This window comes from Saimiri boliviensis, chromosome 10, assembly GCF_048565385.1.
Source record: "Saimiri boliviensis isolate mSaiBol1 chromosome 10, mSaiBol1.pri, whole genome shotgun sequence".
NCBI lineage: Eukaryota > Metazoa > Chordata > Mammalia > Primates > Cebidae > Saimiri > Saimiri boliviensis.
In genome coordinates this window covers 43,999,431-44,027,383 of record NC_133458.1, presented here as the reverse complement: position 1 = coordinate 44,027,383, position 27,953 = coordinate 43,999,431, and the positions used below count along the sequence as shown (strand labels likewise).

The following is a 27,953-nucleotide window of genomic DNA, read 5'->3' as shown; positions in this document are numbered from 1 at the left end:
GTTCACAATTATTGTGGTTGCAGTGATTTTATATATGCATATGTGTATCCTTCTATATGACATTTACAAGTGTTGACAGAATATTGCCTTTTTCAGTAAAGATCTTGCCAGCTGGTGCCTGGGTGCTTAGACTGCCTATTGCTCTTGAATTGCATGCTGAAAACTTCATAATGAAACCAGAAAATCACAGAAGCATAAACACAGCTGCTTATGCCTATAAAGTAAGTGGTTTACAAGGGAAAGCATAATCAGTAGAATCAAGTGTTTAGTCAATTACATTAACAGTAGACAAATAGAGATCATATGTATTTGACAGGAGGCCATTTCAAGAAACTTTGTACGCTGCAAACATAATGAGACATTTTAAAAGAAATGTCATCCATTATTCATGAATTTGAATGAAATACAAAGAGCTCTCTTGAAAAAAAAATCAGAAAATTAAAGTTCTAAAAATCTGAAGGTTTTGATTTTAGCTCATTTTATTTTTTAAGTTGGTTCAGAGCTGTTTTTTTCTATAAGTGATTTTTATGTGGTGACAAACAAAAAGATTTAATATATTTTAAATATGCCGGAGAGATTGTTTCAGAAAACCCTGTAGGCTTGGGAATTTTCAAGGCTGTAAGAAACACAATCACTATTAGAACTTGAGCTGGGTTAGAGGCAGGCCATACCAGCAGAGTGTAGCAGGTGATTAAGGAAGTTCTCTCAATGGATGATACGAGGTAATCAGTGCACAGGTGAACCATTCAGGGAATCTTGTAGCACGCAAAGGTCGGAGGTCAAGCCAGAAAGGTCGGAGGTCAAGCACGCAAAGGTTGGAGGTCAAGCCCTCAAAAGGCCCACTGCTGGCTCATTGGTCAGTGCACAGGTGAACCATTCAGGGAATCTTGTAGCACGCAAAGGTTGGAGGTCAAGCCAGGAAGCTCAAAAGACCCACTGCTGGCTCATTGGTGGAATTTCAGCCCTTGGGATTCCACAACACAAAAAGATCAGTGAAGAAATTGAAAAGGAACCAGGAAAGACCCTTGTGCTGGGACTAGAGTACAAAGATCCTGCTACTGGAACTGGGGCCGTTTCCAGGACATCCAGACATGAGGTACAGTTGTGAAATCATTTGTTTCTTAAATTTTACTGATTAAGGACTGTTTTGAGAGCTGAAGTGGGGCCAAGTCTTCAGGTTTCAGGTACATTGTCTTGAGATAAGTTCTGTGGGGGAATAGGTGAAGCCAAATTGCAAATGAAATTTTACTAATCCAATATAATTGCAGTGGTGATAAATCAGTAAATGATAAATTTCCAGTGTGAAAACCTAGCAGTTGCAAAATTTCACAAAGTGTTTCTGAAAGCATTTCTAAATTCTAATTATTATGGGACTAGAAGTCCTTAGGTGACATTTTAATAAATAGATTAAGATGCACGGTTGTATAATTAGCACATCAGCAGAGGTCCCCAAACAATTGTGCTTGAATCAATTGCTTTAGAATCACCTGGTGCACTGCAAATGGTCTAAGGAATCAGATCCGAAAGAAAAGCCAGAGAATCTGCATTTTCTGCAAGCTTCCCAGAGAGCCACTGATGTTGATGACTGAACTCCCCTTCAGAGTCCTGTCCAATTTATTCTACAGATAGCATTTTTTTTTTTTTTTGAGACGTAGTCTTGCTCTGTCACCCAGGCTGAAACGCAGTGGCATGATCTCAGCTCACTGCAACCTCCACCTACCGGGTTCAAGCTATTTTCCTGCCTCAGATTCCTGAGTAGCTGGGATTACAGGTGCACACCACTATGCCAATCTAATTTTTGTATTTTTCGTAGAGATGGTGTTTCACCATGTTGGCCAGGCTGGTCTCGAACTCTGTCCTCAGGTGATACATCTGCCTCACTTCCCAAAGTGCTGGGATTACAGGCATGAGCCACCATGCCTGGCCCACAGATAGCATTTGAAGTGTTTCAAATAATTGAAGGATTTGAAGTCTTTTTTTTTCTCAAATAGTTAAGCATCCTTTCTACCAATAGTATGTAAATGTGAGTAAAGACATTCTTGTATGCCATAATGTGTACCTGTAGCTCAATGTTTCTCAGAATTATCATGAATTCCAGTTTAATAAATCTGAATTAACCTTTAATTACAGAAAACTGTCTCCTTAAATCCCTCTATTTCATTACAATTCCATCATACTCCTCTGGGCACACCTTCTCACAGAGAACAATGTTTTTGGAATAATCCCTGCTGAATTCCAGTTGTGTGTGTCTTATGCCCCACTATCATTCCTGTCATGCTGGAGGGACTTTTGTCTGTTGTAATTGAGATGTGAGAAAAAGCGTTGATCCAGATCATCGGGATGTAAGGACTCTATAGCCAGTCAGATTTTTATCCCCAGTACACAGATAAAGACACAGGGGTTGCATCAGACTGGGACACCTGAGTAGGGTTTCTGCCACCAATTCTCTGGGCAACTCACTCTTTCTGGTTGACAGTTGAAAATGGTTTCTAAGTTTATTCATAAATCCTAGGCTATCTCAGAATCCTGGAGGAAGGGGAGTCGAGTGACTCAAATTCAGTACTAGCCAGCTGTGTGGCCTTAAGCTAATAGTTACTCTGCTCTAGGCTCAATTATCTTGTGTAGTGGTAAGAAGGGTTTGAATCCTCACTGCATTTCCTACTGTTTATGTAATTTTTGGCAAGTTATTAACATCTAGTGCAGGCGTCCCCAAACTATGGCCCGCAGGCCGCATGCGGCCCCCTGAGGCCATTTATCTGGCCCCCCATCGCACTTCAGGAAGGGGCACCTCTTTCATTGGTGGTCAGTGAGAGGAGCACAGTATGTGGTGGCCCTCCAGCAGTCTGAGGGACAGTGAACTGGCCCCCTGTGTAAAAAGTTTGGGGATGCCTGATCTAGTGTCTCAATCTCCTCACCTGTAAGCAGAGGTAATAAAAGGACTGTAATTGTATACTCTCATGAATTCATATTTATAAATTTATTGTTATAAATTATTGGAGCAGTTTACTCAGATATTGCAAGTTTTAGCTATTGTTTAGGAAGAAAGGAGATAATGGATATGAAAAACACTTTGAAATGACTGAAAGTCCAGATGTACATAAGAAAAGTGAAAAAGATACAGTATTAGCTATCTAATTCTGTGTAGCAAACTACCCCCAAGCTTTGCAGCTCACGTACTATCTCACATAGTTTCTAAAAATAAATGGTTTTGCCTTAGTGTGTCTCCTAAGAGTCAGGAGCTCAACTAAGCTAGAGGACCTGAGATGTCAGTAGCTGATTAAACAACAAGCCCACACAGAAGCGATAGGACTTTCATCACTTACTGTGACAGTGTTAGTAAGAGGTTAAAATGGGAGAAAGCTCCAATCACCTTCATTTCCATTTTTTCCCCTTGGAATAGTTTGTTGGTTGAGAGTCAGTGAATTGTCTCAGTGTTGAAGGAGCCCTGAACAGAAGACTGCTGAAGTTTTATGGATGTGGGGTGGGAAGGAGGACTAGGAACAGGGAAGTACAGTGATGCATTGCATAACATTTGAGTCAACCGTGGACTTCATATACCCAAGTGGTCCCGCAAGATGATAATGAAGCTGAAAAATTCCTATTGCCTAGTGATGCTAGAACCATCATAAAGTCGCAGCACAATGCATTCCTCGTGTGTTTGTGGTGATATTGGTGTAAACAAACCAATGGCATTATCAGTTGTATAAAACTATAGCATATACAATTATGTATGATATGTAATACCTGATCATAATAATCACTATGTTACTGGCTTATGTATTTAGTATAGTGTAGTTTTAATCATTATTTCAGTGTGTACTCCTACTACTTATTATTTTTTTAAGTTAGCTGTAAAACAGCCTCAGGCAGGTCCTTCAGGAGGTATCCAAAAGAAGGCGTTGTTATCATAGGCGATGACAGCTCCGTGTGTTATTGCCCCCGAAGACCTTCCAGAGGGACAAGATGTGGAGGTGGAAGACAGGCATATTGATAACCCTAATCCTGGGCAGACCTAGGATAATGTGTGAGTTTTTGTCTTAGTTTTTAACAAAAAAGCTTTTAAAAATTGAAAAAATTTTTCAATGGGAAAAAAGCTTCACAGAATAAGGATATAAAGAAAATATTTTTGTATAGTTGTATAATGTGTTTGTGTTTTAAGATAAGTGTTATTACAAAAGAGCCAAAAAGTTTTTAAAAATTTAAGTTTACAAACTAAAAAGTTTAGTAAGCTAAGGTTAATATATTTTTGAAAAAGAATTTTTTTTTAATAAAGGCAGTGCATCCTAAATATACAGTATTTATAGTCTACAGCAGTGTACAGTTACGTCCCAGGCCTTCACATTCACTCACCACTCCCTCACCAGAGCAATTTCCAGTCTTGTAAGTTCCATTTATGGTAAGCACCCTATACAGGTGTACCGTCTTTTATCTTTTAAAAGATGAAAAAGGCTGGAGTGAATGGTATGATCTGGGCTCACCACAACCTCCGCCTTCTGGGTTCAAGCAATTATTCTGCCTCAGCCTCTCAAGTAGCTGGGATTACAGGTGTGCACCTGTATCCCATGCCTGACTGGATCTTTTCTCTTTTTAGATAGTTTTAGATACACAAATACTTAGCATTGTGTTACAGTTGCCTACAGTATTCAGTATAGTGACATGCTATATAGGCTTGTAGCCTAGGAGCGACCAACCATACCATATAGCCTATGTGTACAGTAGGCTATACCATCTAGGTTTGTGTAAGTACATTCTGTTTCACAGGGTGATGTGCCGGGACCACCCATGTGGTCACCTGAGGAACCTGCTACACTCCAGGCCTGTGCTTGTTTTCTCACACACTAGTTTTGAAATGGAACCAGGACATTTAACATTTTAAGTTCACTTGTGATTTTGCCGCATACAACAATTTGAGAACCACCAGATGATGAGGCTGAAAAGGAGGGAGAGCATAAGACAGAAACAACCAGAAAGGATTGGCAATGGCACGGTCAGGCAATCCTCACTTACTGTGCACTACACATGCTCTACTTGTTTTTCCCTTTCCCATGTAGGAATGTTCCATTGCTGGCTAGATTCACCTGGAAACGCACAAGGAAAGGTAACTGGGAATTTAAAAGGTCGGGATTTAGTAACTAAGAACAGGTGTGGCTCTTATAATGGTACCCAGTGATAGCACTATCCCAAACACCAGGGCTTGTTTTGGTTATAGAATCATAGAAGTAAGAAATTCACATCTCTTGTTCTTGTTAACATGTTAGAGCATTATCAACATTTCATATTTTGCCTGCCATCCACACTGGCCCGAATAAACAGCAGTCTGGAAAATCCCAGAGAGTATGTATAAATTTCTTTCCTTAGGGTCTTAAAACGCCCAAGGGCATGGTCTAAGAAATGTGATTAAGTTTTCCACTCATCTACGGATTGCTTTCTGACCAGATTACACGTTACACAGAGCTCCAATTTAATGAAGAGAAAGATCTCATGCTTAAGACAGTGAGGATCTACTTCTAGGGGTATTGTGGGTCCAATACTCTGAAAAGCCATCCTGCTGAAACACACAGATCTTGAACAACAAATATATTTTTAAAAATGGGTGTGCTTGCAAGAAAGTGAATTCCCAAGAGTCAAAATTTAAAACTGAGCTGAAATCAGGGCTGCAAGTGAACATGGAAGCCTAGCCTACCCTAGGGCAGATGCTGATACCTAGATTCTAGAGCTTTGGGGTTTATACTCACTAAGAAAATTAAAGGACGGGCTTTGTGCCTATGTAAGAAAGGGAAATAGAGCCTGGGATGCAAATATAATGTCAGGGCCTGTTGAAGGAGCTATGACTTCAATGAAATAATGAGTTAGAAAAAAATCTGACAAAGGAGCAAAAGGCAGCTAAGAGGAGAGTGTCTGGGCTATAGCACTGGGTAGAAAACAACAACAACAAAATAACATTGTGTGTCTCCTGAGAATTTTTAATGTCATCCAGTCACTTGTGATTGTGGAGTTGACATTTATGCTGTGCATTGAATCAGGAAAATCCCAAACTGGAGAAAGTAAAGTAGTTCAGGTTGGTAGTATTTCCTGGTGCCTGTCATAAGCAAGTTCAAGTCATGGAGAAGCAGTACCTACTTGAACCCTTAGGATTCTCAGACATTAGATTAAATTAGATTAGATCAAATATAAACTCCTAACTGAAAAATTATCAGACACAAGAAGGCAAATCATGATAACTGAAAGTCAGCAAACACAACCCACATTAGAGTTAGAACATATATAATTCAGAGAATGGAACTTTCTGATATTGAATATAAGTAAGTACTGAAAGAAAGGAAAAGTAAAAGTAAAAAATATCTAGAATGAAAAAATAAAAGAATATTAGCAAGCAGAATCCACTACCATGTCAAGAAAATAAATCCTGACCAAGTGGGATTTATTCTAGGAATATAGAGGTCGGTTTAATATTAGAAAATTTATTATTATGTAACATTAATAAACAGAAGTGGGAGCATACCTTTAGATAGCTCTGTTGCAACATAACCCACAATAAATAGCACATATTTAAAATGAACTATTTAATGAATTTTGACACATGCACACCTGTGAAACCAGCACCAAAGGCAAGAAAATAAACACGTCACCTCAAAAAGTTTCCTCATGCTATTTTGTAATCCTTCCCTCCTTTTTCTTTTTGTGAGCCTTTTCCCATAGTCATGCAACCACTGATATGCTTTCTGTTACTATAGATTAGTTTGCATTTTCTAGAATTTTATATAAGTAGAGTCATACAGTAGGTACTCTTATTTCATCTGGCTTGTTCCACTCAGCATAATTATTTTGGGATTTGTTTGTGTTGTGTGTATCAGTAAATCATTCTTTTTTTTGCTGAGTGTTGTTCCAATCTTTGTTAGACTTTAGAATATTAGTGGTAGGTTATCTGCAGTGGAGTGGGCTCCAGCAATTCTGCAAGGTAGAGAGCAATGGAAGAATGGGAAAGGCCTCCACTTGCTCCTTAAGGTCAATAGCTGCATGTCTATTTGAATTCAGAAGTAGAGGTAATCTTTAAATTTGGTTTATGCCCTTGGAGTAAACAGAGCTCTCATGGGACTGTGGCTCTAACTTGTTCTGGTTTGTGTCTGTATTGAGGCATAGAATCTGGCTAATGAGCTTTGAATCTATATATATCTATGTTCCTGGGTGGTTGCACTAGCATGCATGTTGGGAGACTTTGACCCACAGTCTAGATTTTCTTCTTGATTTTTTTTCAGAAAAATCAAGGTCCAAAAGCTTGTTTAGTTCACTCTGGCCACACCCGGGTCCCTCTCAACCTCATCACAGGACCCCAGAAGGAAACTAACCCAACTCTTTGCTGGAGGTTATATAATGTGTAGTGGGGGCTGAGGAGTCCGGGAGATCACAGCTTTGAAATAATGACTTATAACTGTCTTCTCATGAACATATTGATCATTTCTTGGATTTCTTATAAAATGCTCAGGTAGGAGGAAGAAGATATAGAACAAAAAGTAAGAAAGGAGTTCAGGAGGATTCATAACTCTTCCCAGACACATGGAGACCTGTGAGTCCATAGCAGTTTCCTTAACTGTCTGTCATGCTAGGGTACAGCCAGCATCAGACCTGTGGAACTATGGGAAGCCAGGACCAAACAAATTGTCATAGGGTTTAAGTGAAGAGTGTGGAATCGAGAGTAGATCAGAATGGTCCTGAGATATACCCCAGTGGTGAGCCTCATCTGATGTCTGTGAACCACTGAGAAGAATCAGGACAAACATTGGCTGAGGGTCAGGAGGACAGATCTGAGTAGGCAGGGAGGATCATAAGGGTGAGAAAGGAGCCGGGGAACCAGCCTGTGACCATGTCAGGAAAAGTAAGAGTGGCTGGTAATAAGAAAAGTAAATGCATGATTTTCAGACTGTGAAGGTTTATCAGCTAAGGTCTTTTGCCATCTCAGCGCTTGTAGCTTCCTCCTTCCAATCCAGGCTGGAACCAGTTCTCAAGCAGGTTGTCACAGAGGCCAGCTGGAACACCTGCTAGGGGAATGTTGCAGCAGAAGGGAAATTTACTTTCTTATGGGAATCTTTCCTTAAAAAATTGATTATGTGCTTTAAAAAGTCTTTTGAATAGTGGCTCATCTAGTGGTTTAGAAATTACTTGATTCATACAAAGAATTCCTGAGAGTAACCAATGTATCATATTTTAAAAACAATCATGATTGTAATTCCAACATAACCATGATCCCACTCTGATCTTCGCTAATGCAGATAAGCAGGAATTATGTTTGTCAGCTGCAAAAGCAGCAACAGCAACAGCAGCCAAAGTGAATTTGGCTTGCTATGTGCCAGAGACTATTCTGAAAGCATTCCAAATATTAATTCATTTAATTCTCACCACAGTCTTATGAGGCAGGCATTGTTATTCCCGTTTTATGGAGTGACCTTGGTACATTTCACTGGGCTAACAATGTTTTCATTGAGTTAATAGTTCTGTACAAAATTCATGTAACAAATATGTTAATAGTATGTAGATAAAATTTAAAATCAATTCAACTAATGATATGAAATGTTTTAATCATAGTCATATTTAATCAATGAACTTCATTAATTAGAGTTTTGGGGATCATGTACAGAGAAGAGGATCTTAAGCAGAATGTATCTGTGATTTCTATCTTTTGAAACAGCTTTTGCTTGATTATAAGAGAAATAATCTTTATTTTAGACACACAAAATAGAGGGATCTGTGGGTTTGGTTCTGTTTTAAACTTAAGTCTCAGTAACTTCTGATTACTCAATTTTAGTGACAAATTGTATTGACCACTTAGGACAATTTATAATAAGCAAATTTTTTAGAAAGAGAAATTGAAATATGGATAGGATAAGTATGTTATATTTTGGAACTAATTCTTATAGATAATTTGGTTACATCCAGTATTTTTAACACTGTCATACTATGACAGAATCTCATTTTATTAAGGAGAAATTAAGTGTGAAATACATAGATTGAAAGTTCATTAGTAATATATCAAAGATTCTGGTGACACCCAGGTTTATGTAAAAAGGATAACCACAATATATAAAGGCAATGTTTTCTTTTTTCACAATAAATTCAGTTCACTGATGAGTGCATACAGGAGATTGACAAATCTCTTTCTGCTCTGGGTGCATTCAGAAAAGTGAGAAACAGGAGAACTTCTTCCAGAAGGACTGAAAAAAGGAATAATAGGTAGAGAAGGTAGCAGAGTCATGAAGAGCATGAAACTGCCTTCCTGTCTAAAAATGTATCCTATTTGACTGACTTGGATCTTTATATGATACCTGGAAAGGGTAAAGTATTAAATCTGTACCTTCCATTGACATTTCAACATCATGTTCCACTTTAGACCGCAATCAGTTTTCCTAATTTCTTTCCACCCGTTTCCCTTGAATAAAAGAGTTGGGAGAGAGAAATCATACCGTAGGGATGAGGAGTTTATTGTTCCAATAGGACAGATTCAAAATGAATGTCACCATAAAAATGCTGGGACCTGAACACCTTCAAGGCCCTCTCAGAGCATACACTACACTGGGTTTCCCACAGATGGGCGAGGATGATAATCAAGTGATTTGGCTATGACATAGGGTGTTAGAGAGAGCTGTTAACAATTGAGGTGGATGCTAGCCCTGGATCTTGTCTTTCCCTAGTCCCCCGCCTCATGAGGAGCTAGTCATTGTCCTGACTTCTGACAGCATCTGTATACAGCTGACTTCCATATTTTTAATTCAAGCCCAAACCTCTCTTCTCAACTAAGAATCCATGTAATTTCACTGCTTATTGAACATGTCTACTTGACTATTTCCTAAGGCCCTGGATGCATCAGTGAACAAAACAGGCAAAAAGTATCCTTGGAGAACTTACATTCTAGCTATCTACTCAGTATGTCCCAAACTGAATTCATATTCCCTAAATACACCCTATCTAATCAGTTGCTCTGCCTGGAAACCATGTCTTCTTAGCTTACCTCTCAGGTATTTTTCTTGTTATTTGTTGCCAACACAATAATACAAGAAATCCATCATTTCTTTCCTGAACTTCTATAAAAGGCTTCTAATTGGCCTCCCTCCATGTTCTCCTCCAATCTGGGCCAAAATGATTACTTATTTCATTCCTCAAGAGTGATCCTTTTAAAATGCAAATCTGATTATGACTGGGTTAAACCCTGCTTAAAAATTCTTCAAATGCAACTTGAATAACATTCAGAGCCTATTAGACCTGGCATAGTCTGGCTCCTGCCTACCCCCCTAGCTCTCCTCTTTTGCTTAACTCTGAGTTCCAATCACAGTGACATTCAGTGTGCTTTTAACTATGCCAAAAATTCTTCTCACTCTAGTGACACTTATTCCGTTGAACCAACTCCAAATCTTTTTCAGATCTCAGCTTGAACATCTTTTTCTTGCCTACAATTTTTGCTAGGTTATATTGAGTCCCTTTATGCATACATTTCCCCATACCTGCATATATACATACACACACCCCATACACACACACACACACACACACACATACACACACACTCTTTCTCACACATACTCTCTCTCTCACACACACACAATCACACACACACATGCACTTTTTTCTTATGCTTTCTAACATGGTAATTACTTGTGTGATGATCTGCTTAATATCTGTTTTCACCGTTGGGGGGAACTATATCTGCTTCACCACAGAATATCCAGTGAAATAGTAGAATATCACAGTGAAAATAGTAGACACTCAATGAATATGTGTTATAGTTGTATAGAAATATGTGTCACAGTTGCTATTGGGAAATGCTATAACTTCAAGTAAGTCAGTATTACATTAATGAGAGATAAATCATTATTAAGGGCTACATAAATATTGATAATAAGAGTGACAGGAACAGAGACATGGCAGCTCCAACCTGGCAATTATAATGGTAGAAATGTCATCAAAGATGAAAATTGACTTTCATTTGTATAAAATGAACCAGCAGACACTCATGATTGTACATAGGATTTCTGGTGATTTGCCCTGCACTGAATGCCTTTGGATCTATGGTCTCCCTATAACAGATATTCAGATGTGGTTGAGTAGAGTTGTATAGAGGGTAGCATGAAATGTTAAACTGGAATGGGCAGAAACCCAGGTGGCTGGTAAGTATGGAAAGAAAATCCTACATGGTGTGTATGCAGGTAGGTTCTTGTAATGGCTTTTAAAGTCTGGTTTAGTATGCTCATGCAGACATATGTAATGAACTGAAAAGCTTTAAGGTTGGGGGTGGTGCCCCACATAAGCAGAACATGAATGTCTTTTGCACGTAACTCCTGTTGACTTCAGATTTCAAGAAAACAGAGCAGCCCAAAAAATCAGTTGCTGTGCAGTAATGATTTCATAATGAATGTATTGTGCCTCAAGGTTTGGAACCTTCTAAAGTATTCAAAAAAACTCTGAAATTTTTATTTTTCAACCTTGAAGGATAGGGCTTATTTTGTTTGGGGAAGAAAAACTGCCTCTTTCTGAGAGCTTGTTCTTTAATAAAAATAAATCAAGATAAGTGTGTGTGTGTGTGTGTGTGTGTGTGTGTGTGTGTGTGTGTGTGTTTGTATATATGGCATATGTTTCCTATATCTTCATCCCAGAAAGTTGAGTAAAACATTCAGCGTCTGCTTACTGCCAAATAATTGCATCAATGCACCATGGAAGTACTACTGTTGTTGAGCTCCTAGGTCAACAGTGTACTTATCTGCAAAATTTTAAGTTGACTTTAGTAATAAATTACTTTTTTTTTCAAATATGCTTTGATCATAATGTACTGTTGCCTTTTCTCACTAATTAAACATGATAAGGGAGTCTGAATAGACTTCCAATTTCCTATTCCTATAAATGACCTTGAAAAAAGATATGTTTCCTTTTATTTTTTGTCTGGTCCTGGTTAACAATAAACAGAACTATTTTTTAAAAGAAATTCTCAGCCACTATGGAAAACAGTTTGACATTTTCTTCAAGTAAACATGTAACTACCATACAATCCAGCAGTTGTACTCTTGGGCATTTATCCCAGAGAAATGACAACTTAGCCTCACATAACATACATGACTGTCCATAGCAGCTCTATTTGTAACTACCAAAGACTGGAAACAACCTAAATGTCCTTCAGTGGGTTCATGGTTAACAAATTAGTATGTGTGGTACGTACCATGTGTATTAGGGTTCTCTAGAGGGACAGAACTAATAGGATGTATGTATATATGAAAGGAAGTTTATTCAGGAGAATTGACTCACACAATCACAAGGTAAAGTCCCACGACAGGCCATCTGCAAGTTGGGGAACAAGGAAGCCCCAAACCTCAAAAGTAGGGAAGCCGACAGAGCAGCCTTCAATCTGTAGGCAAAGGCCCAAGAGCCCCTGGTAAACCAGTGGTGTAAGTCCAAAAGTGATAATGCTGAAGAACTTGGAGTCTGATGTTCGAGGGCAGGTAGAATCCAGCACTGAGTGAAGGTCAGAAGACTCAGCAAGTCTGCTTTATTCTAGTAGTTGTCTTAGCGTCATTTGCAGAAAAGAGTTTTCTTTTTTCCACTGAATTGCTTGACAAAAGCCCCCACTCTCTTCTGGCTTGTAGGGTTTCTGCTGAGAGACCTGCTGTGAGTCTGATGGGCTTCCCTTTGTGGGTAATCTGACCTTTCTCTCTGGCTGCCCTTAGCATTTTCTCCTTTATTTCAACCCTGGTGAATCTGACAATTATGTGCCTTGGGGTTCCTCTTCTTGAGGAATATCTTGTGATGTTCTCTGTATTTCCTGGACTTGAATATTGGCCTGCTTTGCTAGGTTGGGGAAGTTTTCCTGGATAATATCCCGAAGAGTATTTTCCAGCTTGCATTCATTCTCTCTGTCACATTCAGATACACCTATCAAATGTAGATTAGGTCTTTTCACATAGTCCCATATTTCTTGGAGACTTGTTCATTCCTTTGTACCCTTTTTTCTCTAACCTTGCCTTCTCATTTTGTTTCATGGAGTTGATCTTCGACCTCTGATATCTTTTCTTCTGCTTGGTCAATTAGGCTGTTGAAACTTGTGCATGCTTTGTGAAGTTCTCGTGTTATGTTTTTCAGCTCCATCAGTTAACTTATATTCCTCTCTAAGTTTTCTATTCTCCTTAGCATTTCATCAAATCTTTTTTCAAGGTTCTTAGTTTCAGAACTCATAAACTCCCCCTTTTTCTCCCCTAGGTGCTCTGTCCCGGGTTGTTAGGGCTTTATTTATGAGTTTCCGTTGTGCTGCTGCCTTTTTATCAGGGTTGCCCTGCCCAGCGAGGAGGCAGCCTAGTCACTGTCTGCCTGCAAAGGCTTTGCTGAGCTGCTGTGGGGTCCGTCCAGCTGCTGTGAGAACTTCCCTGCAGTACTGTTTATGTGGGTGTAGTTAGAACTGCCTCAGCAAAGCCAGCCCACCTCTGTAATGGCAGACTCTCTTTGTAGTGGCCAGTTGCCTCAGCAACAGCGGGCTGCCTCAGCAATGGCGGACTACTTTGTGGTGGTGGACTGCCTCGGTAATGGCGGATGCCCCTCCCCCACAGAGCTGGACCTTCCCGGGTTCAGCTGTGCTTGCTGTGAAACTCTCAACACAGAGCATTTCCAATTGCTGTTTTTTTTGTTGGGGTGGGACCAGCCAAGCCTGATCACCTGACTCCCTGCCTCAGAGCCATTTTTTTTAGTTGAACGGTCAACTCTCTCCCAGGTGTTCCAGTTGCCCGTTGAAGAGGCCCCAGGATTTGTGTGATTTCCTGTGTGGCAACCCACTGCGCTGGCTGAAACAGTGGGGCTAAGATTCGTGGCCCTTTTTTGCCTGGGAATCTCCTGGCCTGGTTCTCAGTCCCCTTTTTAATCAGATGAATGGGCAACTCTGCCTTCTCAGAGCTCCAATCGCCAGCTAAAATGGTGCCCAGACCCGTGTATTTTGTATGGAGAACTGCTGCCCCAGGGCGCCGGCAAAGCAGCTGTGCCAGCCAAACCAGCTGCGCTGGCAACCCATGGGGCTCCTCTGCCTGGGAATCTCCTGGTCTGTGGGCAATAAAAATCCACCTGGAAATGCGGCGTCCACTCACCCTCTGCCCTTTCACTGGGAGCTGCATTCCTGAGCCGCTCCTAATTGGCCATCTTGGATCCAACCCATCTCACTATGGTTTTAATTTGCATTTCTCTAATGACTACTTATATTGAGCATCCTTCCATATGCTTGTTAGCCATTCATATATGTTTAAAACAAAATGTCTGTTCAAACCTATTGCCCATTTTTAAATTGGGTTACTTATGTTCTTGTGATTGAGTTTTAAGAGTTATTTACATATACTGGATACAAAAATACCTCTTTATCAAATAAATGATTGGAAAATATTTTTTTCTTAGACTGTGGCTCATCATTATATTTCCTTAGTTATGCTTTTTAAGGAGCAAATGTTTTTAATTTTGAAAGTGTAGTTCAACATTTTATTTAAATTGAACATGCTTTTGGTGTCATGTTTAAGAAATTTTTTCTAACCCAATGTCACAGAGATTTTTCTCATGTTTTCTAGAAGTCTTATATTTTTAGCTCTTATGTTTAGGTCTATAATCCATTTTTGATTCTTTTCTTTATAGTGTGAAACAACAATCTAAGTTCTGTTTTTTTGTTTGTTTGTTTTTTGCATGTGGACAGCCAATGGTCTTACCGTCATTTGCATCTCTTCTGTTACATCTCTCTTCTGTTACATCTCTCTTCTGTTACATTGATCTATATGCCTATTGTTATGTCAGTACTATACTGTTTTGATTATTGCAGCTTTATGATAAGTTGAAAAATCAAAAAGTATAAGGTCTTTACTTTTGTTCTTCAAAATTGTTTTAGGCCAGGTGTGGTGGCTCACATCTGTAATCCCAGCACTTTGGGAGGCCAAGGTAGGCGGATCATGGGTCAAGAGATTGAGACCATCCTGGCCAACATGGTGAAACTCCATCTCTACTAAAAATACAAATATTAGCTGGGTGTGGTGGCGCATGCCTGTAGTCCCAGCTACTCAGGAGGCTGAGGCAAGAGAATTGCTTGAACCTGGGAAGTGGAGGTTGCAGTGAGCAAAGATCGTGCCAGTATACTCCAGCCTGGCAACAGATTGAGACTCCATCTCAAACAAACAAAAATTATTTTGACTCTTCTAGGTTATTTGTATTTCAATATGAAGTTTAGGATTGATATATTCATTTTTATAAAAACTTTGCTGAGATTTTAATCAGGATGGCACTGACTCTAGATAAATTTGGGAAAAATTACCATCTTAATGATATTGAGTCTTCCAACCTATGAACAGGTTATGTCTTTCCATTTGAGTCTTCTTTAGTTCCTTTTAGCAATGCTATTATGAGGGAAATTATGTTAATTTTGTTTTCAGATTAATTGCTAGTATATAAAAATATGATTGATTTTTATGTATTAATATTATGTCCTTAACACTTGCTAACCCTGTTTATTAGTTTTAGCAGCTTTTTGTAGATTATTTAGGATTTCCTACAAATAATGCCATGTCATCTGCAAATAGAAGTTTTGTGTCTTCCTTTCTAATCTGCATAACTTTAATTTCTCCTCTTGCCTTATTGTGCTGGCTAAACCTTTGGTACAATGTTGATGAAGTGGCAAGAGTGGACACCTTTGCCTTTTTCCCAATTTCAAGAACAAAGCATTTATTATTTCACCAGTATTATGTTAGCTGTACAGGTTTCTTCTCTGTTGTTTGTTGTGTGGTATAAAACCTAAAATTAGGCTCAGAATTATATGCTGCCTTGATGATTGGTAAAATTGAGATGTCCTCAAATGGCCTAACAGCAAGTTTCTCATTCTGCTCTGTTCCCATGGCTAAGGTCGCATAAAAAATTCCCCTTATCAAACAGATCAGGTGCAGTTTCTGCTTATCTCTAAGTAGTGGGTTTCAGTTTCCTACCAGCCCATGGAATTATTCAAACAAGCCAATCATATCCTCCCAGGGACACCACAGACCTCCCACAGATGAGGGTCACGTGACCCTCTTGATGCTACAAAGCCTGCCTCCCATATCCCCTGGATGTTCGATTTCCCAGTGCAACCCCCAAATGGGCCCACATGACATATGCTGTTCTCCTCCCCTAAGCTGTGAGTATATGTGACAAATAACTGTTGTTGATCTCATCTGTCCAGTGTCAGGTGTTATGTGTCTAGTTATCCCTAGAATCCTAGAACAAGAATGCCTCCTTCGCCAATGAGGTGAATAAGAGACGACAAAAACATTTTTGTAGACTTCCTTTATGAGGCTAAGAAAGTGTATATCCAGGTCTAGTTTGTTTTTAATCATGAATTGATATTAGATTTTGTTAAATAGTTTTTCTATTAAAAAAATCTGAGATAATGTCATTTTTGGATCTAATCTATGAATATGCATTAATTGATTTTCATTTGTTAACCAAGTTTGCATTCCAGGGATAAATTCCACTTGGTCATGCTATATAAGTCTTTTCATACATTGCTGGATTCGATTTCTATTTTTTTCCTGGATTTTTGGGTCTGTGTTTATTTTGGTCTATTTTTTCTAGTGAAGTCTTCATCTGGCATTGGTATCAAAATATAAATAACTTACTAGAATGAGCTGAGGATTTTTCCTTAGTCACTTTTATTTCTTCTGCTTGTTTTGGTTGAATTTGCTCTTTGTCTATTTTTCTTAAGGTGGAATAAGCTTAGGATATTGATTCAAGATTGTCTTTTTTCAAATATTTGTTTTTAAAGCTATATATTTTGAGCACTGCATTAGCTGCAACTTACATCTTTTAAAATATTGTGCTTTTGTTTTCATTCAGGCCAAAAAAATTATAATTTACCTTGTGATTACTAATTAGTCCTATGGGTTATTCAAAACTGTATTATTTAATTTTCAAATATTTAGAGATTTCTTAAATTTATTTCTATTAATTGGTAATTAAATTCCATTTTGGTCAAATAACATACTTTGAATGATTGTTTTATGGCTTACACATGGTCTATCCCAGAGAATGCTCCATGTGTACTTGAGATAAACATGCATTTCTCTGTCGGAAATAGACAAATGGGATCTAATTAAACCCCAGAGCTTCTGTACAGCAAAAGAAACAATCATTAGAGTGAACCAGCAACCAACAGAATGGGAAAAAAATTTGCAGTCTATCCATCTGACAAAGGGCTAATATCCAGAATCTACAAAGAACTAAAACAGATTTACAAGAAACAAACAAACAAACCCATTCAGAATTGAGCAAAGGACATGAACAGACACTTTTCAAAAGACATATATGAAGCCAATAAACATGTGAAAAAATGCTCATGATCACCAGTCGTTAGAGAAATGCAAATCAAAATCACATTGAGATACCATCTCACACCAGTGAGACTGGCAATCATTAAAAAATCTGGAGACAGCAGATGCTGGAGAGGATGTGGAGAAATAGGAACACTTTTACACTGTTGATGGGAGTGTAAATTAGTTCAACCATTGTGGAAGACAATGTGGTGATTCCTCAAGGACCTAGAAGGAGAAATTCCATTTGACTCAGCAATCCCATTACTGGGTGTATATCCAAAGGATTATAAATCATTCTATTTTAAAGACTCATGTACATGCATGTTCATTGTGGCACAGTTTACAATAGCAAAGACTTGGGACCAACCCAAGTGCCCATCAATGATAGGATGGATAAGGAAAATGTGGCACATATACACCATGGAATACTATGCAGCCATAAAAAACGATGAGTTTGTGTCCTCTGTAGGGACATGGATGGATCTGGAAACCATCATTCTCCGCAAACTGACACAAGAACAGAAAATCAAACACTGCATGGTCTCACTCATAAGTGGGTGGTGAACAATGAAAACACATGGACACAGGGAGAGGAGCATTACACACTGTGGTCTGTTGGGGGGGCCTAGGAAAGGGACAGCGAGGGGTAGGGAGGTTGGAAAGGGATAATATGGGGAGAAATGCCAGACATAGGTGATGGGGGGATGGCGGCAGCAAACCACATTGCCATGTATGTACCTATGTAACAATCCTGCATGATCTGCACATGTACTCTAGAACCTAAAGTACAATAAAAAAGATATATATATATTTTAAAAGAGTGGGAGAAAATATTTGCAAACTATTAATTCGACAGGGGATTAATATCTAGGATATACAAGGAACTCAAAATCTCAAGAGAAAAAATCAAATTAAAAAATGGGCAAATAATCTGAACAGACATTTCTCAAAGGATACACGGGGCCAACGATTATATGAGAAAATGCTCAACATCACCAATTATCAGGGGAATGCAAATCAAAACCACAATGTGGTATCATCTCAACCCAGTTAGGATGGCTATGACAAAAATGACTAAAAGAAAATGTTAACAGGGATACAGAGAAAAGGGAAATCTTATACAGTATTGTTGGAAATATAAAATACTACAGCCACTATGGAGAACAATATGGATATTTCTTGAAAACTAAAAATAGAACTACTGTAAAATCCTGCAATCCGACTCTTAAGTATTTACCCAAGGGGCAGGAAATCAGTACATGAAATAGATACCTGTACCCCAATGTTGGTGGATTTTGTTTGCTAGTATATTTTGAAGATTTTTCGTGTATATTTTTCAGGGATATTGGCCCATAGTTTTCTTTTTCATTTGTGTCTTTATTTGGTTTTGCCATCAGAGTTATGCTGGCCTCATAGAATGAGTTAGCAGGAATTCCTTTTCTAATTTTTTTGGAATAGTTTCAGGAGAACCGTATACTTTCTTAAAGGTTCACTAGAATTCAGTTGTGAAGTCATTTTGTCCTGGGATTTTCTATGTTGGGAGGTTTTTATTACTGCTTCAATTTCATTACTTGTTCTTGGTCTGTTTAGATTTTCTATTTCTTCTTGGTTCAATTTTGGTAGATTGTATATATCCAGGAATTTATCTGTTTTTTGTTTTTTTTTTAGATTTTTAAAATTACTGGCATATAGTTGTTCATGGGAGCCTCATAACCACTTGTATTTCTGTGGCATCTGTTAAATCTTTTTCATTTCTTATTTTATTTCTCTTTTTTTAGTCTAGCTAATAGTTTGTCGATTTTTGTTTTAAAAAATTTCATAATAAAAATTTAAAAAGAAAAAAATAAACTTTTTGTTTCATTAATGTTTTGTGGTTTTTGTTTTGCAGTCTCCACTTCATTTATTTCTACTCTGTTCTTTCTTTTTGGGTTTGTTTGTTTCTTAGGGTTTTTTGTTTGTTTGTTTGTTTGTTTGTTTTTGCTTTTTTGGGTTTTTTTTTTTTTTTTTTGCTTTTCTACTTCCTTGAGATGCATTACTATGTTGTTAATTTAAAATAACTTTAGTTTGTTTAGATTTGGGTTCAGTGTAAGTTCATTTTATTTGTTAAATTATTTGTAGAGGTGGGGGTCTCACTATGTTGCCCAGACTGATCTTGAACCCCTAGCCTTAAGCAATCCTCATGTCTCAGTCAATTGATTGATTGACAGGGTCGTGTTATATTGACCATGATGGCCTTGAATTCCTGGCTTCAAATGATCCTCCTGTCTCAGCCTCCCAAAATTCTGGAATTGAAGATGTGAGCCATTGTGCCTGACCTTTTCTAGCTTTTTAATATAGGCATTAATTGTTACAAACATTACTTAATACTGTTTTTGCTCTGCCCTGTAGGTTTTGGTTTGCTGTGTTTCTATCTTCATGGTTTTTTTAAAAAATTTTTTTTCTTACTTTATTTCTCATCTATTGGTCATTCAGGAGCATGTTTAATTTCCTTGTATAGTTTCAAATGTTCTTGTTAATGATGTCTTATTTTATTCTATTTTGGTTAGTTAAGATACTTGATATAATTTTTATTTTAAAAAATATTTGGGGGGCTTATTTTGTGTTTTTACATATGGCCAATCCTGGGGATTGTTCCATATGCCAATGAAAAGAATGTATATTCCACAGCTGTTGAGTGATGTTCCCTCAATATATGCTAGACCCATTTGATTTATGGTACAGTTTAAATGTGATGTTTTGTTTTTGATTTTTCTGTGTTGGTAATCTGTCCAATGCTGACAGTGGGGTGTTGAAGTAAGTCCCTGACTATTATTTTATTGGGGTCTATCCCTTTCAATAGAATAATATTTGCTTTATGTATCTGGGTGCTCTGGTGTTGGGTATATGTACATTTACAATTGTTAAATTTTCATTCCAAAGTGTTCCCTTTATTATATAATGTAATTTTTTGTGTCTTTACAGCTTTTGTCTTGAGGTCTGTTTGTAGTGCTACTTCTGCTCACTTTTAGCTTCTGTTTGCATAAAATAGCTTTTCCATTATCTCACTTTCAGTCTGTGTTTACGGCAAAGTGAATTTCTCATAGGCAGCATATTACTGGGTCTTGTTTTTATTAATCTATTCAGTCAGTCTGTATATTTTAAAGAGGAATTTAATCCATTTACTTTCAAGGTTATTATTGATGATAGGTGAGGACTTACTCCTGTCGTTTATTGATGTCTTTATGGTTGTTTTTGCATATTTACATCTGGTTTGTTTTGTATGTTTGTTCTTTACTTCCTCATTGCTTCTTGCAGCTGTGTAGTTTTCTGTAGTGATAAGGCTTTATTCCTTTCTTCATTTCTTTTGTGTATTGGCTTTACCATTGAGTTTTCTAGTTTCTTGTGTTTTCATCATGATGGTTACCATTTCTTCACTTCCAGATGTAAGACTCCCTGGAGCATTTCTTGTAAATTTCCTTAATTTTTGTCTATCTGTGAACTATTTTATTTAAGCTGCATTTCTAAAGTGTAGCTTTGCTGGGTTTAATATTCTTGGTGACAGTTTTTTTTTTCTTTAGCACTTTGAATATATGATTCCATTCTTTCTTGGCCTGTAATGTTTTGCTGAGAAGTTCACTGTTAGTCTAATGAAGATTCCTTTATATATGACTTAATGCTTTCCTCTTGTTGTTTTAAAAATTTGTTGTCTTGACTTTTGACAACTTCACCACAACATGCTTCAGAGAGGACATGCTTGGGTTGAATCTAATTGGGTTTCTTTGAGTTTTCCAGATCTGGATGTCCATCTCTCTCTTAAGACTTGGGAAGTTTTCTACTATGATTTTATTAAATATGTTTTCCTCTCCTTTTCCATTTTCTTCTCCTTGTGGAACACCCATAATATGAATATTTATTCACTTAATGGTGTCTCATACATCTGTAGGCTTTCTTCATTTCTTTATAATTAAAACAAATTACTTATTCCAAGTTCTATCAATTTCAAGTTTTTCAGAAGTTATTACAGAAGTCAACACTGAAATTAGAAACAAGCTTTCACAGCTGTAGCATTTATAACAAAATCAATATCTACATGACCTTGATGTAAGAGATTTAGGGTGTTTCCATTTTTCAGGCTCCGTGAAGAAAGTTTCAAAGTCCAAATCCAAGTCAGAAACAAGGGCACTTACAAAGTTATCAATAGAAGGGCCTTTCTGAAGCCCACCTTCAACGACGAGCAAGGGCTCCTTGCCTCTGCAGTGGGCCAGCATCTCCCTGCAATAGCACTTCCTGGTGGCCCTGCTGAAAGGATTTTGTAGAAAATATTTCTTCCAAACCATGAAAGTGACTGCCCTTGACATATGGTAAGAGTGATATTTGGCACCATAGCCCAATAGATAGCTGAACCACAGCTTCCAGGCAGTATTTGGAACATATGGTAAGCCACAGTATTTCTCTTGTGTTTCCTTGATAATGTCTGTGGTTGAATTCCTCAAGGGATACTTCCCATGGTAGATTTGATCCAGAGTGGCATAAAAGACCTGAAGTTTCGTATGAGCTGCAGCACAAATCTTTTTCCATTCACAAAGCTGAGACACTGTATTTTTTTGGCAGTGGCTGCCCATTCTGATTATGTCTGGCAAACTGGTTAGCTCCTCAATAATCATTTGCAAAGTACTCCATTAGAATAAAAGGAACCTCTGCAAAATCAGCAGGATACTTGGTCCCATTGAAGTGTTGGTAATAAGTATGTCCTAGCACTGAATGCATAGCATGTCCCATTTCATTCAGCCCAGAAAGATTTTCCATCATTTCAGGAGTTAGCAAAGTTGGTGAACTCCTTGAGGAATGGGGAAGATTCAGCATAAGAACTATGACTGGGAGTTGATAGTCTCCAGCTTCCTTTAATCTGCCTCCATGGATTGTAAAATGGCAATCCTGATTTTTTTTTTTTTTTTTGGTTTATCTGCTTGCTGAATAAAATGACAGTAAATGCACCCCAACAATGCTTCAGATTCATGAATGGCAGCCAGTTTTCAGACATCTTCACATCATACCTCTCCTTTTGCAGGCTGTTCCGCATGTAATGAAATCCCCAACAGTTTGTTAAGCAAAATATTCAGGCCTATCATGCTTGCTTCAAGGTAGAAAAACAGGCAACATAAGCCAGACTCAATATTATGCGTTTGTGCACGAATCACACCACTGTGGTAGCAGGGCTCCCAAGGCATTACTTCAGAATTTTGATGATTCTGTTTCATTTTCATCCCTTGTATTATCTCAAAATCTTTTAGAGTATTTTTAGAAAGTTTGTTAGAAAGTTTCCAAGAAACTGCATGACAGTCTCTGGATTTTTAACTATTGTTCCTTGGAAAGCCCTGTGGGAAAACAGAATACCCTGCCAACTTTGCCAGAAGATCTCTGTTGCTGAGGGATTTTTCTAAATATTTTAATTGACCAGTATTGGGATAAAGAAAAATTTTGTAAGCAGTTTCTGGCACTAAGTCATCTGGTGCTTCTGCATGGAGATCATCAATTATGATACAATCCCCATCAGATAAAAGTTATAGTGACTGTGTTCTGGTAAGAGGGCTTCTCTATCTTGTTGGGAAGGTTGGTTGCCATAAGGCATATACTGCTCAAATCCCAGATTTTAACATTGAGGTTCATTGCTCTTTTACACTTTTTTTTGTGTGTGTGTCTAGATGGATTCTACTAATTTCCAAATCAAACATAAACAGTTCAGCCAGTTGCCTGGTTTCTGGATCAAGGAAATTCACAAGTTTGTTTTTTTTTTTTCAATCAGCTAGTAATTTTTTGCGAACTTTGACATACTTCCAAATTTGTGTTCAACCAAGTCAGCCACTCTGCAAAAGAAATCTGAGAACTCATCAAAGATGAGCATGGTCTGGGGTCCAGAATGTGGACGTTCCACAAGCAATTCTTTCTCACGGCTTTTTCTTGAGAAATGTTTCTTGAAATCTTTCTGGGGCGCGGAGCTCAGGACCTCCAAAAAGATCCCAGCACTCACCAAACAGGTCCAGGCGGCTGCCCTGCGGCTTAACATTGAAAGTGGAGTCCAACAGGAACCAGCTGATGCTGACCATTCTGCAGGGGTCTCGGCTCTGAGGCTGCCCCTGCCTGCCTGCTGGCCCTGACCACAGGACTGCTACTCTGGCTCTGAAGCCACATAGCCTTTGAGCACATAGTGTTCATGGAGCAGTCCCATGCCCCGCTGCAAAACCCTTGCCCCAGTGTTGCAGCTCCAGCTGGGAGTGCACGTTCTGTGTTTTCTTGGCTTTCTTCATTTTTAAAATGCTCTCTTCTTTTTTCTTTTCTTTCTTTCCTTCCTTTCCTTTGTTCACCTGTTATATTTCAAAAGAACTGTCTTCGAGTTCAGAAATTATTTCCTCTGCTTGGTCTAGCGTGTTGCTAAAGCTCTTGATTGTATGTTGTCATTTCATTCATTCAGCCCAGAAAGATTTCAAGAAAGCTTTCTTAAGAAAAAGCCTTGAGAAAGACAGAATTGCTTATGGAACGTCCACATTCTGGGTCCCAGACTGTGAGCATCTTTGATGAGTTCTCAGATTCCTTGTGCAGAGTGGCTGACTTGGTTGAACACAATTCTTCAGTTCTAGGATTTCTGTTTGGCTCTTTTTTAATGATATACGTCTTTGGATTTCTCATTCACATAATTAATTTCCTGATTTCATTGAATTGTCTATCTGTATTTTCTTGTATCTCACTAAGTTTTCTTAATATTATTTAGAATTATTTTTCTGGCACTTGATATATTATGAATGATGTCTATTATTGGAGACATTGTTTTCCTTTGGAGGTGTCATGTTTCCTTTCTTTCTCATGTTCAACATGTTCCTACATTGATTTATACATATCTGGTGGAGCAGTTACCTCTTCCAATTTCATGAAGTAGGTTTCATAGGGAAAGACGTATTTGCATGAATGGGTCTTAGGGTGTTGGCCTTGGTTCTAGGAGGACACCGTAGTATGGTCTCCATGTAGTTTTTTCCAGCTGTAATCCACACTAGTTACATTTATGAGTGTCTCAGTGGCCTAGGCTATATGGTAGTGTTGTGGCCATGCTAGGAATGGGCTCTCAAGGGGTGGCCTAGGCTAAGATTTTGATGGTAGTGGTATGGCTATCCTTGGAGTGGGCTCTCCAGGATTTTCTTGGGTTGTGGGACTGTGTGTGCACATAGTGGTTCAGTCACCTTGGGGTCTGGCTCACTGAGATTGGGGCCACAGGGTTGTTTGGCTGGGAGCATGGGTATACATTTGCTTGGCTGGCCTGTGGCATGCCTGCCATGAGTAGACTGTGGTATGTTTCTCAGGCTCAGAATGCAGGCACACAGCTGGTCAGCTGGCTTGGGAGTCTATCTACCAGAGACAATCCACAGAATTGTTTTTCAGGCCTGAGACATGGGTGGAAGGCTGCTCAGATGGTCTGAGGGTACGAAGGGAACCCACTGAAATGCTTCTTAATTTTGGGATACAGGTGTTAGGCTGCTCAGCTGGCTCAGGGTAGCCTTTAGGGACTGTTTCTCAGGTCCAGGTCATGGGCTTCAAGCTGCTTGGCCAGCCTGAGGTTGTGTCCACCAGAAGCCAGACTGTGGGGCTGTGTCTCAGATCTTGATTGCAGGCGCAGGGCCATTGGGCAGGCTAGGAACATGTCTGCTGGGGAGTGGGAGGACACTACAAGGACAGGGCTATTATTTAGGTCCTAAGCAGAAGTACTCAGGCTGCTCCACCAGCCTACTGTGTGCATTAGCTGTTCAAAGGTGTAGATGCCTCTCCCACTTCAAGGGGGGGTGTGTGCAGTGGTTTGGTTGACTCAAGGTTGAGTTCACCCTGGGTGCGACTGCCAGACTGTTCATTCAGCTGGAAGTTTGGCAGCAGGAATGGGTGGGTTTCCTTGTTGTGCAAGACCAGAGTCACAGCCTACCCTGGCCCTGAGCTTTGTGCAGATGGAGTTGTGGCATTCAGCCACCTGTGTACGCTTGGTGAAATTAAGATGGAGCCCCAGTATTGGAGAGGAACAGTGGCTACTAGCCATCAGAACAAGGTGCACTACAGAGGTAGCTCTATTCTCATGATATCGTGCTGCACCAGCTTGTTTTTTCAGAGGGTGAGTTGTGCTTGGAAAGAACACATGTCATGCCCCTAAACTGGGGCAATGCAGCTGTATGAATTCCTGGCAGTTCTCCAAACTGGGCTCAGGGCTTGCAAAGAGCGTGTGTTTCTCCTGCAGTAAGGACTGTGGGTGTTTGTGGTGGCAATGACGACTAGTGGGGTCTTTTGCTACCTTTCCCCCTGAAATGGTAAGTTCCTTTTGATTCCGGGCAGATTCAATCTGAGCAGGGGAGATGGTTGCAGATACCTCCATGCCGCCCTTCTCGATTTCCAATCAATTACCACAGGTGCATCTCCACTCCCTCGCTGCATGCCAGCACTCTCCCTTCAACACGTCAGTAAAATCTTAGCCGTTTGTTTGTTGTCTTGGTCCTTTATTGTGAGAGGGATGAGTGTCCAGCATCTCTAGTCAGCCATTTTGCTGATATCACTTCCTTACTTGTACATAAAAGCAATAATTATTTCTTTCACTTGTAAGAGAGATGAAAGTTAAAGTTCATTTGAGAATATAATCCCAGGCTCCCAATATAATGATAGAACTAGCAATCTATCATTCTTTTAAATTTATTTTTAATTTTCCTATAGCAAATCATTAAATAATGCATACTTCCCATTGAGTGTAGATTTTAAGCTGCTAGCACCACCATCGTCATTTTATTTACCAAGTAACAAATAGAAAATTAGACCTAGAATCTGGCCTTTCCAACCCACGTATGATACATGCAGTCACAGGTCTAACACAGTTCATCTACACCATAAAAAGGAGCAAATTACAATATTTACAATAAACATTTTGCCAAAAATAAAGGAATAAAGTAGTGTCTTACATGTCTCCTTGTTAGAAGAAACTTTGCTTTTTTAAAAAGTTTTTTTTTTTCTTGCTTCCAGTGGAGTTAGAGAAATTTTAACAAAAAATGACTATCAAGGGAAGATCTTTATATTAATAGCTCTGGAAGAGTATTGTGACTATCTTAGGAGGCACGCTGCTTCACGTAAGTGAAGATAAGAGACTTGGCCTGTCTCCATTGTAACCATTAAGATCTTGTCAGGATATAGTAGTCACACTACTTATTTAACAGAAAGTATAACATAAGGAATTTTTAATTAGGTATAAAGTTGTTAGTTAGGTGCCTAAAAAGGCAAAAAGGCAACATAAAGCAACTGCAGGAGCAGATACCACCCCTAGGGCTGGAAGAACAAAGGCAAGAGGTTGCACATGCAGGTTTGAGTATTTCTTATCCAAAATGCTTGGGACCAGAAATGTTTCTGATTTCAGATTTCTTCAGATTTTGGAATATTTGCATATACATAATGAGATACCTTGGGGGTGACACGCAAGTCTAAACATGGAATTCACTATGTTCCATGTATATATATATAGGTGTATATATATAGCCTGAAGATAATTTTATATAAGATTTTAAATAATTTTGTGGATGAAACAAAGTTTTGACTGTATTTTGGCCGTGACCCATCACATGAGGTCAACTGTGAAAATTTCCACCTGTGGTGTCATGTCAGCCCTCAAAGATTCAGATTTTGGAGCATTTAAAATTTCAGGTTGTTGAATTAGGTATGTTCAATCTGTCTTAAAACTTGGAAGCTTGGAGACAAGCAATCTTGAAACTCGGATCTCTAAAAAGGGGTCTTTAAACAACTAGTTTTTGTGTCTCTAAGGATGTGCAAGAAGGCTGGTTCTATAAGAGTTGTGATGGGAAGGACTTGCCCTCTCAGGGTGAGGCAGCATTCCTGGGCAGAATTGCCTTCCTAGAGTGAAGAATTGTAGGGTTGATGCTTCCAGAAGAGGAAGCAGGCAGGAGCAAGTAGTTCTTTCTTCCTCTCTCCCCATTGTGTTCTCCTTCTAAACAGCCTCCTCTCATCACCATAATTGGCAGAAATTAAGAGGGAGCCAGCTGGAATGTGGTTTGTAAAGTCTCAGTTCCAGCATCATGTAGCACAAAATGGATAGATTTGGTGCTGAGATATAAAAACTTAGTACCTGGCACATTCACTTAATTCTAAATAAAATGTTTCCACCACCTAGCCAATATCTTTGCTTCATGTGTTCTTTATATTATCAGAATGTTTTGACATGAAATAATCAAATATTATGGTAACTTATGTTTTCTTACCATTTTAACCAAGGCTGAATCCAAGTTAATTTTTACTTCTTTCTTTCTATTATTATGGGGGAGGGAAGAGGGGTGTACACAGGGATTAGTTGGGAAGAGGGGAAAGATTACTTTTAATTTCTATAATAGGCATACTACTAGTATTGCTGACCACCCAAAATATGCTGGAGATACATGGAGTATAAATAAATAAAACTCAGCTGTGCTGACTAATAAGAGACTCTCAACAATTCCCCAATTGTCTAACCTTCGGGTAGGGGCACGAATGTACAATTTTACTGGTGAAGAATTAGTAGCAGGAGATGATAGAAGAAAGATAGTCTGATAGTCTGAGCAGGCACACACAACACCTCCTCAGTCTCAATTC

At 38.8% G+C, this 27,953-nt stretch overlaps 1 pseudogene; it reads right to left on the bottom strand.

Annotated features, from left to right (window-relative positions):
* Positions 1–21,385: 21,385 nt before the first annotated feature.
* LOC101042213 (mitochondrial intermediate peptidase pseudogene) lies at positions 21,386–23,410 on the bottom strand (annotated as a pseudogene).
* Between the last annotated feature and the right edge of the window lie 4,543 nt (positions 23,411–27,953).